This window comes from Tursiops truncatus, chromosome 4 (assembly GCF_011762595.2).
Source record: "Tursiops truncatus isolate mTurTru1 chromosome 4, mTurTru1.mat.Y, whole genome shotgun sequence".
Classification (NCBI taxonomy): Eukaryota; Metazoa; Chordata; class Mammalia; order Artiodactyla; family Delphinidae; genus Tursiops; species Tursiops truncatus.
In genome coordinates, this window is record NC_047037.1 from 116,215,537 (window position 1) to 116,228,350 (window position 12,814).

The window sequence follows — 12,814 nt, forward strand, 5'->3', positions numbered from 1 at the left end:
AAAGATACTCCATGCAAATGGAAATCAAAGGAAAGCTGGAGTAGCAATACTCATATCAGATAAAATAGACTTTAAAATAAAGAATGTTACAAGAGACAAGGAAGGACACTACATAATGGTCAAGGGACCAATCCAAGAAGATACAACAATTATAAATATATATATGCACCCGACATAGGAGCACCTAAATACATAAGGCAAATACTAACAGCTATAAAAGAGGAAATTGACAGTAACACAATAATAGTGAGGGACTTTAATACCTCACTTACACCAATGGAAAGATCATCCAAACAGAAAATTAATAAGGAAACAAAAGCTTTAAATGACACATTAAACAAGATGGACTTAATTGATATTTATAGGACAATCCATCCAAAAACAGAAGATTACACTTTCTTCTCATGTGCACATGGAATATTCTCCAGGATACATCACATCTTGTGTCACAAATCAAGCCTTGGTAAATTTAAGAAAACTGAAATCATATCAAGCATCTTTTCCGAACACAGTGCTATGAGATTACAAACCAATTACAGGGAAAAAAATGTAAAAAACACAAACACATAGAGACTAAACAATACATTACTAAATAACCAAGAGATCACAGAAGAAATCAAAGAGGAAATAAGAAAATACCTAGAGACAAATGACAATGAAAACACAATGATCTAATACCTATGGGATGCAGCAAAAGCAGTTCTAAGATGGAAGTTTATAACAATAAAATCCTACCTCAAGAAACAAGAAAAATCTCAAATAAACAATATAATGTTACACCTAAAGGAGCTAGAGAAAGAAGAACAAACAAAACCCAAATTAATAGAAGGAAAGGAATCATAAAGATCAGAGCAGAAATAAATGAAATAGAAACAAAGAAAACAATAACAAAGATCAATGAAACTAAAAGCTGGTTCCCTGAGAAATAAACAAAACTGATAAACCTTTAGCCAGATTCATCAAGAAAAAGAGGGAGAGGATTCAAATCAATAAAATTAGAAATGAAAAGGGGGAAGTTACAACAGACCCCACAGAAATTCAAAGCATCATAAGAGACTACTACAAGTAACTCTATGTCAATAAAATGGACAACCTGGAAGAAATGGACAAATTCTTAGAAAGGTATAACTTTCCAAGATTGAACCAGGAAGAAATAGAAAATATGAATGGACCAATCATAAGTACTGAAACTGAAACTGATTAAAAATCTTCCAACAGGGCTTCCCTGGTGGTGCAGTGGTTGAGAGTCCACCGGCTGATGCAGGGGACGCGGGTTCGTGCCCTGGTCCAGGAAGATCCCACATGCCGCGGAGTGGCTGGGCCCGTGAGCCATGGCCGCTGAGCCTGCGTGTCCGGAGCCTGTGCTCTGCAACAGGAGAGACCACAACAGTGAGAGGCCCGTGTACCGCAAAAAAAAAAAAATCTTCTAACAAACAAAAGTCCAGGACCAGATGGCTTCACAGGTGAATTCTATCAAACATTTAGAAAAGAGATAACACCCATCCTTCTCAAACTCTTCCAAAAAATTGCAGAGGAAGGAACACTCCCAAACTCATTCTACGAGGCCACCATCACCCTGATACCAAAACCACACAAAGATACAACAAAAAAAGAAAATTACAGACCAAACTCACTGATGAATATAGATGCAAAAATCTTCAACAAAATACTAGCAAACAGAATCCAACAACACATTAAAAGGATCATACACCATGATCACGTGGAATTTATCTCAGGGATGCAAGGATTCTTCAATATACACAAAACAATCAATGTGATACACCATATTAACAAACTGAAGAATAAAAACCATATGATCATCTCAATAGATGCAGAAAAAGTTTTTGACAAAATTCAACACCCATTTATGATAAAAACTCTCCAGAAAGTGGGCATTGAGGGGACCTACTTCAACATAATAAAAGCCATATATGACAAACCCACAGCAAATATCATTATCGATGGTGAAAAATTGAAAGCATTTTGTCTAAGATCAGGAACAAGACGAGGTTGCCCACTTTCACCACTATTATTCAACATAGTTTCCAAAGTCCTAGCCATGGCAAATAGAGAAGAAAAAGAAATAAAAGGAATACAAATTGGAAAAGAAGAAGTAACACAGTCACTGTTTGCAGATGACATGATACTATACATAGAGAATCCTAAAGATGTCACCAGAAAATTACTAGAGCTAATCAATGAATTTAGTAAAGTTGCAGGATACAAAATTAATGCACAGAAATCTCTTGCATTGCTATACACTAACAACAGAAGATCAGAAAGAGAAATTAAGGAAACAATTCCATTCACCATTGCAACTAAGTAATAAAATACCTTGGAATAAACTTACCTAAGGAGATAAAAGTCCTGTACTTAGAAAGCTACAAGACACTGATGAAAGAAATCAAAGATGACACAAACTGATGGAGAGATATACTGTGTTCTTGGATTGAAAAATCAATATTGTGAAAATGACTATAATACCCAAAGCAATCTACAGATACAATGCAATCCCTATAAAATTACCAGGGCATGTTTTACAGAACTAGAACAAAAAATCTTAAAATTTGTATGGAGACACAAAAGACCCTGAATAGCCAAAGCAATCTTGAGGGAAAAAAAACGAGCTGGAGGAATCAGACACCCTGACTTCAGACTACACTACAAAGCTGCAGTAATCAAGACAATATGGTACTGACACAAAAACAGAAATATAGTTCAATGGAACAGGATAGAAAGCCCAGAGATAAACCCACGCACCTATGGTCACCTTATTTTTAATAACGGAGGCAAGAATATACAATGGAGAAAAGACAGTCTCTTCAATAAGTGGTGCTGGGAAAACTGGACAGTTACATGTAAAAGAATGAAATTAGAACACTCCTTAACACCATACACAAAAGTAAACTCAAAATGAATTAAAGACCTAAATGTAAGACCAGACACTATAAAATGCTTAGAGGAAAACATAGGAAGAACGCTCTTTGCCGTAAATCACAGTAGGATTTTTTTTGACCCACCACCCAGGAAATAAAAACAAAAATAAACAAATGGAACCTAATGAAACTTAAAAGCTTTTGCACAGCAAAGGAAACCATAAGCAAGATGAAAAGACAACCCTCAGAATGGGAGAAAATATTTTCAAACAAATCAACAGACAAAGGATTAATCTCCAAAATATATAAACAGCTCATGCAGCTCAATATTAAAAAAACAAACAACCCAATCAAAAAATGTGCAGAAGACCTAGATAGACATTTCTCCAAAGAAGACATACAGATGGCCAAGAAGCACATGAAAAGATGCTCAACATCACTAATTTTTATAGAAATGCAAACCAAAACTGCAATGAGATATCACCTCACACCAGTTAGAATGGGCATCATTAGAAAATCTACAAAAACAAATGCTGGAGAGGGTGTGGAGAAAAGGGAATCCTCTTGCACTGTTGGTGGGAATGTAAATTGATACAGCCACTATGGAGAACAGTACGGAAGTTCCTTTAAAACCTAAAAATATAATTACCATATGACCCAGCAATACCACTACTGGGCATATACCCAGAGAAAACCATAACTCAAAAAGAGACATGTACCACAATGTTCATTGCAGCACTATATACAATAGCCAGGACATGGAAGCAACATAAATGCCCATCAACAGACAAATGTATAAAGATGCGGTACATGCATACAATGGAATATTACTCCACCATAAAAATTAATGAAATTGGGTCATTTGTGGAGACGTGGATGGACCTAGAGACTGTCATACAGAGTGAAGTAAGTCAGAAAGAAAAAAACAAATATCGAATATTAACGCATATATGAGGAATCTAGAAAAATGGTACAGGTGAACTTGTTTGCAAGACAGAAAGAGAGACACAGATATAGAAAACAAACGTATGGACACCAAGGGAGAAAGCAGGTGGTGGTGGTGGGATGAATTGGGAGATTGGGATTGATATATATACACTAATATGTATAAAATAGTTAACTAATAACCTGCTGTATAAAATAAATAAAATAAAATTCAAGAAAAAAAAGAAGTGATATTGGAAGAAGAGAGTTCAGATCAGTTTAATGTCATTGTGTTTTGGGGTATATTATAGACTGAATGATTTGTGTCCTCCAAGTGCATATGTTGAAATCCTAACCCCCATGTAATGATGTTAGGAGGTGGGCATTGAGAGGTAATTAGATTATAAGGGTGGAGCCCTCATGAATGTGATGAGTGCTCTTACAAAGGAGATCCCAGAGAGCTCTCCAGCCCTCTTTCCACCATGTGAGGACACAGCAAGAGAACAGTCTGCAATCAGAAAAAGGAACTTCAGCAGAACCTGACCGTGCTGGCAACCTAATCTCAGACTTCCAGTCCCTAGAACTGTGAGAAATAAATTTCTGTTGTTTATAAGTCACCCATTCTATGGTATTTTGTTACAGCAACCCAAATGGACTATGACAGGATGGTTGGAGAAATGTGTCAACCAGTCAAGAGTATGAGTACCTGCAGGTACTCAGTGTCTAAGAAGCAACAAACTGCTTGGGAGGAAGTAACTACTATTTTTTGTGTAAGTATTGATACCAGATACTTTATGTATAATATCTTAAATCTCTTTTAAAAATGATATCATTCTCATTTATAGAGGAAGAAACTGAGACTCATAGATAGAGTAACTCACCTAAGGCCGCAGAGGAAATAGTGAAGCCAGGACACCAACCAGAACCATCTGGCTCCAAACTCAATCCTCCTCCCTTTCCACATCATTCTGAAAAATAGATGTAGGACCTCCTTCAAGAAATAGTTGAAATAGTTCAAATCTTTAAAAGCAGAAGGTATTGGGCTACTGACCAATCATAGTTGGATTTAAAACTTTTAAGCAATTAAAGAGGTTAGCGAATATTTATTAAGGCAATTTTGACTGGAATGCTTCCCTCCCTTTGATGATCTCTTTTACACCTCATTCATTTTCCTTCCCTACCTATCCACTGCTTTAGAATCTAGAGTAACAGTAAGAAAAGGTATTTGGAAGAGGATTCCACAAGGAAAAAAAGCAGAAGAAATAGACTCTGAGGTTTACTTATTTGAATTACAATGGAAAGAAAGAATGTCTCAATCTGTTGTTCTCCCACAGACTGTTCTGGAAATGATTCTGAATCATGCTCTATTATGAAATACATATCAAAAGATCAAAGACTATAATTTGTAAAGTACATAAATCAGTGTTTCTCAAATTTTGGTCATGCTCTGAATTCATTATCCATTGTCACAATAATACCTCTTAACAAAACCTCAGTAGCATATGATAATAATTTTTTTTCCTGCTCCTGAGTCTGTGGGTCAGCTGGATGATTTTGTTGATTTGAGCCAGTTGCAGCTGATCTTGGCTGGCTCACTTATGCATTTGTAGCTGACTAGGCAATGCCTGGGAGCTGGTTGACTTAGGAGGTCCACAGCTGTGAAGACCCAACTCTGCTTCATTTGTTCCCATATCATCTAACACACTAGCCTCTGCTTGTTCTAATTGCTCAGCAAGGTTGCAAGGGAGCAACAATGTACAAGGCTTCTGAAGCCTAGGCTTGGAACTAGCATCTTGTCATCCCTGCCACGTTCTGTTGGCCCAAACAAGTTGAAAGGCCAGCCCAGAGTCAAAAGGTGGGGAAAAGAACACCTTGGGAGGAGCTGCCAAGTCGCACTGTGAGCAGATGGGAATTATTTTTACAATCAGCCTACCACATTTACCTACCATCTTTAGGAATTTTGCAAGTTCCCTTTATGTGCTCATTAACATGCCTGTTATTTAAGATGTCCATATTACCACACCATATTTGTGAAATCATAGATTTCAAGTTTTATTTTGTATATGCATTAAAAGTCATAACTAATAAAACCTGGAAAAAATACCACATACAAGTTGATATTCTCTCAGTGAGACACACTGAATTAAGGTAATGTTCAGAAGCTTCTATGAGACCCAAAGAGATGGAAAATCTCTAACTTGCAGTGAGATAGTCAAAGTGTCTCTCTAACAAGTGCTGGACTCCCTATTGTATCTGAAGTACTCAAATAAATTCAGAAGAAGATACTAAGAGCTTAAACCCTGTCTCTGGAAAGTTTGCAATCCAGGGTGGCAAACAAGATCATCTTGTCCAGCAAACTTGCTAACCCTTCGTGAGCAGAAACACTACGTGTATCACACAGAGAATAAGTAAAATAGTATTTCAAATTAGGAGGTGATCGAGGAGAGAGGAGAGGTAGAAGAAGGCATGGATGGAATTGATTTTGAGCTGGACTTTCTCATATAGGGAGGAGAAGAATAGGCAACCTTGAGGTAGGGAGGCTTTTTAAATTGAAAGAAAGCCCCAGCCAGAGGCTCAAAGGCAATCAATAAACAAGCACAATTAGGGCTCAGCAAAATTAGATAAAGTTAAAACCAACATTATCCACATTACAGTAAATAAATTAGATTATGTACACTTTGGCTTTGGACTTCCATATGGTGGTCATTGTGTACATCTGAATTTAAGAGAGACAAGGAAGAGTATTAAAGACTTGAGAAACGGGACGGACTCTACTTCTGGTAAGTAGGGCTGCAAATTTTGAACCCACATTGCTACTAAAGGAGAAAAGCTGGACATAATATAAAAACTATTAGCTAGATTGCACTGGAAAGCTCACAAGATAGTGAAGAATTATCAGGTCAATATCCAGGAGAAGATAAAAGTCTAGAAAGGTGACCCCAGATTTGGGGACAGATTTTCCTCTTGAGACGTTAGCTTCTGAAAGCCTGACCAGCACTTTTGACAGCCTCTCAGGCATAAAGTCATCGAAGGTGGAGTCCAGGCTCATGCTTTAGTTTGGGGCCCTAATAGCTACATCCAGAGTCAAGTTCAGGTAAAACTGCCCATCCGCAGACTACAGCTCAGCTTCAGAGCAGCTAAATCTCTGAAATAGATATGTGTCCCAGGGCTACTACCATTTTAGAAATTTTGTTTTCTAAGTCTATTTCATTTTCATTTAGCTGAGTGTTCCTTCTACTGGACACAGACAGAATCTCAAAGAGAAAAGACATTCATGAAACTACTAAGAAAATATAAAATGATGTGTGATGCAAAAGGGAATTTTAGTTATCACACTAAAGAATTCAGAGCAAAATATTGCATCTTTATTCATTATCAAAACAAAAGCAAACAAAAGTAAAACTTTTTTATTGGAACCCAATCATGGGTTATTCGTATATTTGGCTTTCTATTGCTATCTTCTTTACTTGGTATCTGTTGAGACGACTTTTTTTCATTGTACGTGGAGATTGATTGCAAGATGTAGAACAAAAATAATTCTGAGTGGCACATGAATTATCAAGTCATATAGGAGAGAAGCAGACCCAATTTCTGAAGGTACAATACAGGTAGCCTTTGCCATTAGTTTTGGTGGAGTTTTTTTTTATGATGCTTTCAGAAATTCTTAACATATAATCTCCAGATATAACTAAGAGTAGGCTCTGCTAAGCAACAGAAGTGGATTGTAACACATGACAGTTAGTATGTAGGCTTATAATCTGCTACTCTACTTAAAATATCCTGGTATGTCTTCCTATTTAATTCATTTTTCTGATTCTCAATGTGTCAGAACAAAATGTTCTCATTCTTTCATTTTTGAAGACACAATTGTTATTTGTATAATTTTAATTAGCACTTGTCTACTCTGTTCTTTACACTGTTTTATATGTGGGCGGCTGTGTTAAATGAGTAAGCAAAGCATGAGCCACCAGATGCTGACTTGCAGAAATGAATAGGCCTAATGTATCCAAGTATGTTCAGTGGTAAAATTTGCCATGGCTGAACATTCTAGTACAATGTACTAAACAGGAGTCTTTATCTAAGATATTCAAAATCATTTCAAATATTTAGTAAAATCAATTGCAAACAATGGCCCTAAAAGAAACTACTGCAAGCAGTTATAACCAGATTAGATACAAGTGTTCTTCCCCTTCAAAGCTTCTATGATGATTAATTTTAAGTGTCAACTTGGCTAGACTATGGTGTCCAGTTGATTGGTCCAGCAGAAGTCTAGATGTTGCTGTGAAGGTACGTTTTAAATGTAATTAACATTTGAGTCAGTAGACTTTGAGTAAACTTTGAGTTTATCCTCCAGAATGTGGGTGAACCTCATCCAATTAGTTGAAGACCTTAAAAGCGAAGACTGAGGTTTCCCAAAGTAGAAGGAATTCTGTCTCTGAACAGCAATATAGAACTTCTACCTGAATTTCCAATCTTTAGACTCAAGATTGCAACATCAACTCTTAGCTGAATTTCCAGCTTTTCAGTCCGCCCTATGGATTTCGGACTTGCTAGCTCCCACGATCATATGAGTCAATTCCTGAAAATAAATCTTTTCCTCTATATACATATATATATATATATATATATATATATATATATATCTCCTACTAATTCTGTTTCTCTGGACATCTCTGATAAATACAGCTTCCAAATTATAGAATGAAGGTGCATGCAATAAACTTCCCATAGTCATTTGTAATACTTTGTATAAATTTATCAGATGTATCTGGCATGCATTCTTAGAATGATATTTTAATATTGTGTCTTGTATTTTTTAAAACAAGTGAATAGTAGCCATGAACCACAACCCATTTATCATGTATAATTTTTTTAGATTGTCCAGGAGAATATGTTCTATTGACCCTCTCCTAGGTTTCCTTTCTCAAACTTATCGTACTGTTGCTTCCATACTAATTCTTAAAGAACATTAAAATTTATATTTTCCACCCTGAGTAAATTTTAAAATTGTAATTGTATATCTTATGGCCCTCTATAGATTTCATGCCAATGTTTTTTCTTTTTTTCTTTCATGAAAACAACTAATGCTATTACTTTTTTCTATTTTGAAAAAAATTAAATTGCCATCTATTAAAATCTATGGAAAGAAATGCTGCTGTCCTCTAAAACGGTTCCCAGAGAATTATTATCAAGGGCAGTTTATCTAAAGTATGAGTGTTAGGGCCATTGCAAGGGCAACTTTTAGTGGTGGGAGGGAACAAAAATAATTTATTGGAAAAGAAAAGTGAGTTAGGAACGAAGAAGTCTAGAAGTGTTTAATGAGTATATGAAGGCAGGTTTTGATATTTTCATTCTCAACTCTCTCTTCTTGCTGTGGCCAGGTGGAAGGAAAGACTTGGGTTTCAGAGAAGAGGATGGAAGAATTCTAAAAGGTACATATAAGACTGTTCCTTAATCTTTTCTCATGACCTAGTGAGACTGAATATATCACTTTTAGTTGGGATGGAAAATAAAACCAAGTGTAGGCAGCTAAGGGGAGGAGACGGAGGGACTGAAAAGAGAACAGTTGACAAAATGTCCAAAATTACAAAATCCATTAAACTGGTAATTTTTCAAATATGCTTCTTTATATAGTCACTTGGAGACAATGATTAACTATATTAGTTTCTTCAAAATATGCCTGAGTAAGTTTTAACAAAGTTATGTAAGAACCCATGTTCACAGGATGACAAGAGAGAATTTTATCTTAGCAACTGGTACCAGTGATCTAAAAATGTTTCAGTCTTATATGAGCACCCTAAAATCTGTTTTTATACGTCCTCCAGATTTTTTCCAATATAAATTGGCAAGTCTTTGATTCCTTGTCATGTATATGACCCCAAGCTAACTTGCAAGGTTTTATTTGTAATTTATTTCCTTTGCTATACCGACACCTAACTCTAGTAGCAGGTTTGAATGAGGTAGGGATAGGGAGAGACATGAGAGACTTCCTCTTCAAGGAAATCTCTAAGGTGACATGGTAAGAGAATAATCTTATTCTGATGGGAATCAGGCAAGCAGAGGGAATCTGTTTCTGAGGGCAAGGGATGCTTAGTGGAAGGTGGGAAAAAAAACACCTAAATATCCTATTTCTAGTTCTCAAATTTAGATATTTGAATTTGTAATTCCCTTTCTTCAAATCATCTAATTCTATCAAAAAGATCCATGCCACCATGCAGCCTTGAATTCCTGCTACCATACTTTGGTGGCAGCAATGCTGTCTCCTAGAACTTGTTCCCAAGTGAACACAGAGGATGATGGAATTAGCAGTTTCACAACTTTTTGCGTGGATTACTAAATTCCCATGCCAGAATATTATAGGACTTTTAACTGCATACATCTAGACAAGATTATCAATCCCATTTCTCCATATTTCCCCTGGGATATTTTGCATGTGCTGATATACACTCTTCATCAATTAGGACATTGTTTTACAATAGGTAACAGAAATATCTAGTGGCTAGCTTAAGGCAATAGATTGATTGATTGATAGGTATTTAAGGATAGAGACATATTTAAGAATGCATATGTATTTAAGGATACATATATATTTAAGGATATATATATAGAAGGATATGTATATTTAAGAATACCTATATCTATCTAAATATATGATATCAGGAGCTAACTACATTGATAGAAGGCTCTTCTGAAAGGGCATCTCTTAGCATCTCACTCATCTGGCTCAGATGTGGGCACTAATGATCTGAATAAATTGCTTCTATCCTGTTTGAATCACAAAATACAGAGACCAGGTCACATATGAAAAATCCAACTGAAGGGATTAAATCATTATCACTACTGACAATCAGGGTGTACCCTGTTCTCTTTGATCTATAGAGCAGGAAATAAGACATTGTCTACCAACAAGATCAAACATTGTGGGAAATTATCCCCAGATAGGACACTAGACAGCCTTAAAATGCAAGTGGGTACTAAAACTTTTGGTATCTTTTCTGCCCAGCGTAGTGCCCACATTGAGTAAAACTCACTGTCGAGTTGCTAACTTGTACATGTTTCTGAGACAACTCTGAATTACTTCCACCCGGACATGTCTTGGCCTTTTTTTCCCCACTAGCAAGGATTGAAAGCAAGTTTTTTTTCACTGTAATTATTCAGTCATCATGAACATATTAACTTGTGTTGATTTGCAAGGGAGCAGTCAAATGGCTGTTACAATAGCAAAGCCAAGTGTCCTTTGATCATAGAAACATCAGTAATATTCATTCACTGTCTCTGGCACATGACAATTACTTTTCTACCAGAGAAAGGCCATCTCAATTGAACTTGTATTTCCTGTTTCCCAGGCATTTTAAGTAGGAGGAGGGCAGACCTTCTCCACCATCTAATGCAATGGTTTGCATCCACTTAATTTGGTTGGAGTCTTAAACATCCTAAATCCTGATTGCCTACATTCCAAGCTGTGGGGTGTGGCAGACAGCCCAGTTGTTTTAATTCCAGAAACTGCTCAATGAAGTTTGGTTAAACCTCTCTAATGTATACACCCTCATGAAAGGTGGGAAAAGTTTGAACTCTGGGCTTCCATTCATGTGTTATATTTATTGAATATGTAAGTGATTGAAGCACGTTTATTTTCTTGGTTTTGACGTTTCCAGCCACTTAGTGATAGTTTTCTCAGTACGCCTAGAGAGAATACCAAGCAAATCTTATTCATCACTTGTTCCCAATAAAGTCGAAAAAACAAATGTTTGAGATATTAAGGGATAATAAAAGATCATTTGGTGAGTAGCAAATGAGCAGTACAGGCAGCAATAGGAGTAAGAAAGAATTTTGTTGCTGTTGGTGGTGGTAATGGTGAACTAGTCCCCTCCGCCAAGTTCTGCTTCAGAGAGAACAGCTTTTATTTTCTTTCTTATGTGTTCAGGTATAAATTAACTCCAAATTATTTTGATTTGTGATACTTTCAGATAAATGTTTCTGCCTTCATTACCAAAGAGGAAGATACTGTTGTTACCAGAAACATCTGTTCAAATCTGTTCAAATGTATTCAAATCCAACTTTGAATAAAGACAGCCCCGCAGCTGTTGCAAGTGGTCCCTTGGTTATCAGCCTTCAATATGTATAACTTGGCATTGAATCCCAGGTTAAGACCTTGAGAAAGAAAAATCCCTGAATTGCTATATCCAGAGAAAAATGTCTGATAATGTGACATGGAGCATTAAGACTTTTGGACCAAAGACTGAGAGGAAGTGTTTGCAGATCACACCTCCATCTGCAAGTTAATAATCCTTATAAAATAGATTATGTTGTGGGACTATCTGTGTCCATGGCTTAAGCAGAACTGTAGAGTTATACAAATAGGAAAATAAGTATTTTTAATAAACCGGTGTTACAGAATTCTCCAGTATGAACTCCAGGATACCCACCCTCCCTATAGCCCTCTGGGTCAGTTTTACAAGTGTAAAAGAATGAACAAGATAGTCTTGCTGGACTGGTTCAAGGTTCTTCTCTAGCACCTAATACGTTGTTTGGTATACACTAACATTTGAGGATTCCTAAGTGTCAAGCACCACACTAAACAGATTATGAGCATATGGGTATGGAAAGAAAGGGAATTCTTCAACATATTTTTTGCAAACCCTGCATGCCTCTAACGGGTTTAGGAACTCTCTTCTTAAATTACAACTTTACCAAAAGCTTCTGGAATCCTACAATACAGTGCCACCACTGCATTTTTTTTTTCTTTTAAGTCCATAATACAATGAAGACTTGCCCTTAAACTATAAAATATCAGATGAGTAACAAAGTGGAGAAAACTAAATTCCACAGAGTTTCTGGTGCTATTTCCTGATGGAGACAGCCGTAAGAAGAGAAGCCTACACTATATTTCCATTGTCCTTGATTGTCATGGGAAAGGCCGCCAGATAGTAATGTGATCTTTTGGAAGAATATGAAGGGAGGGGTCAGTAACAACAATAAAAGAGACATGATTCATGGTGTGACCTCACCCCTCT

General features: G+C 36.4%; 1 long non-coding RNA gene across 1 annotated transcript; it reads left to right on the forward strand.

Moving 5' to 3' along the window:
- Positions 1–4,301: 4,301 nt before the first annotated feature.
- On the forward strand, positions 4,302–12,345 carry LOC109547933 (uncharacterized). The gene is made up of 3 exons (XR_002173933.3): positions 4,302–4,570; positions 9,182–9,232; positions 11,768–12,345. It is a non-coding gene; the product is annotated as an uncharacterized lncRNA (long non-coding RNA).
- Positions 12,346–12,814: the final 469 nt, after the last annotated feature.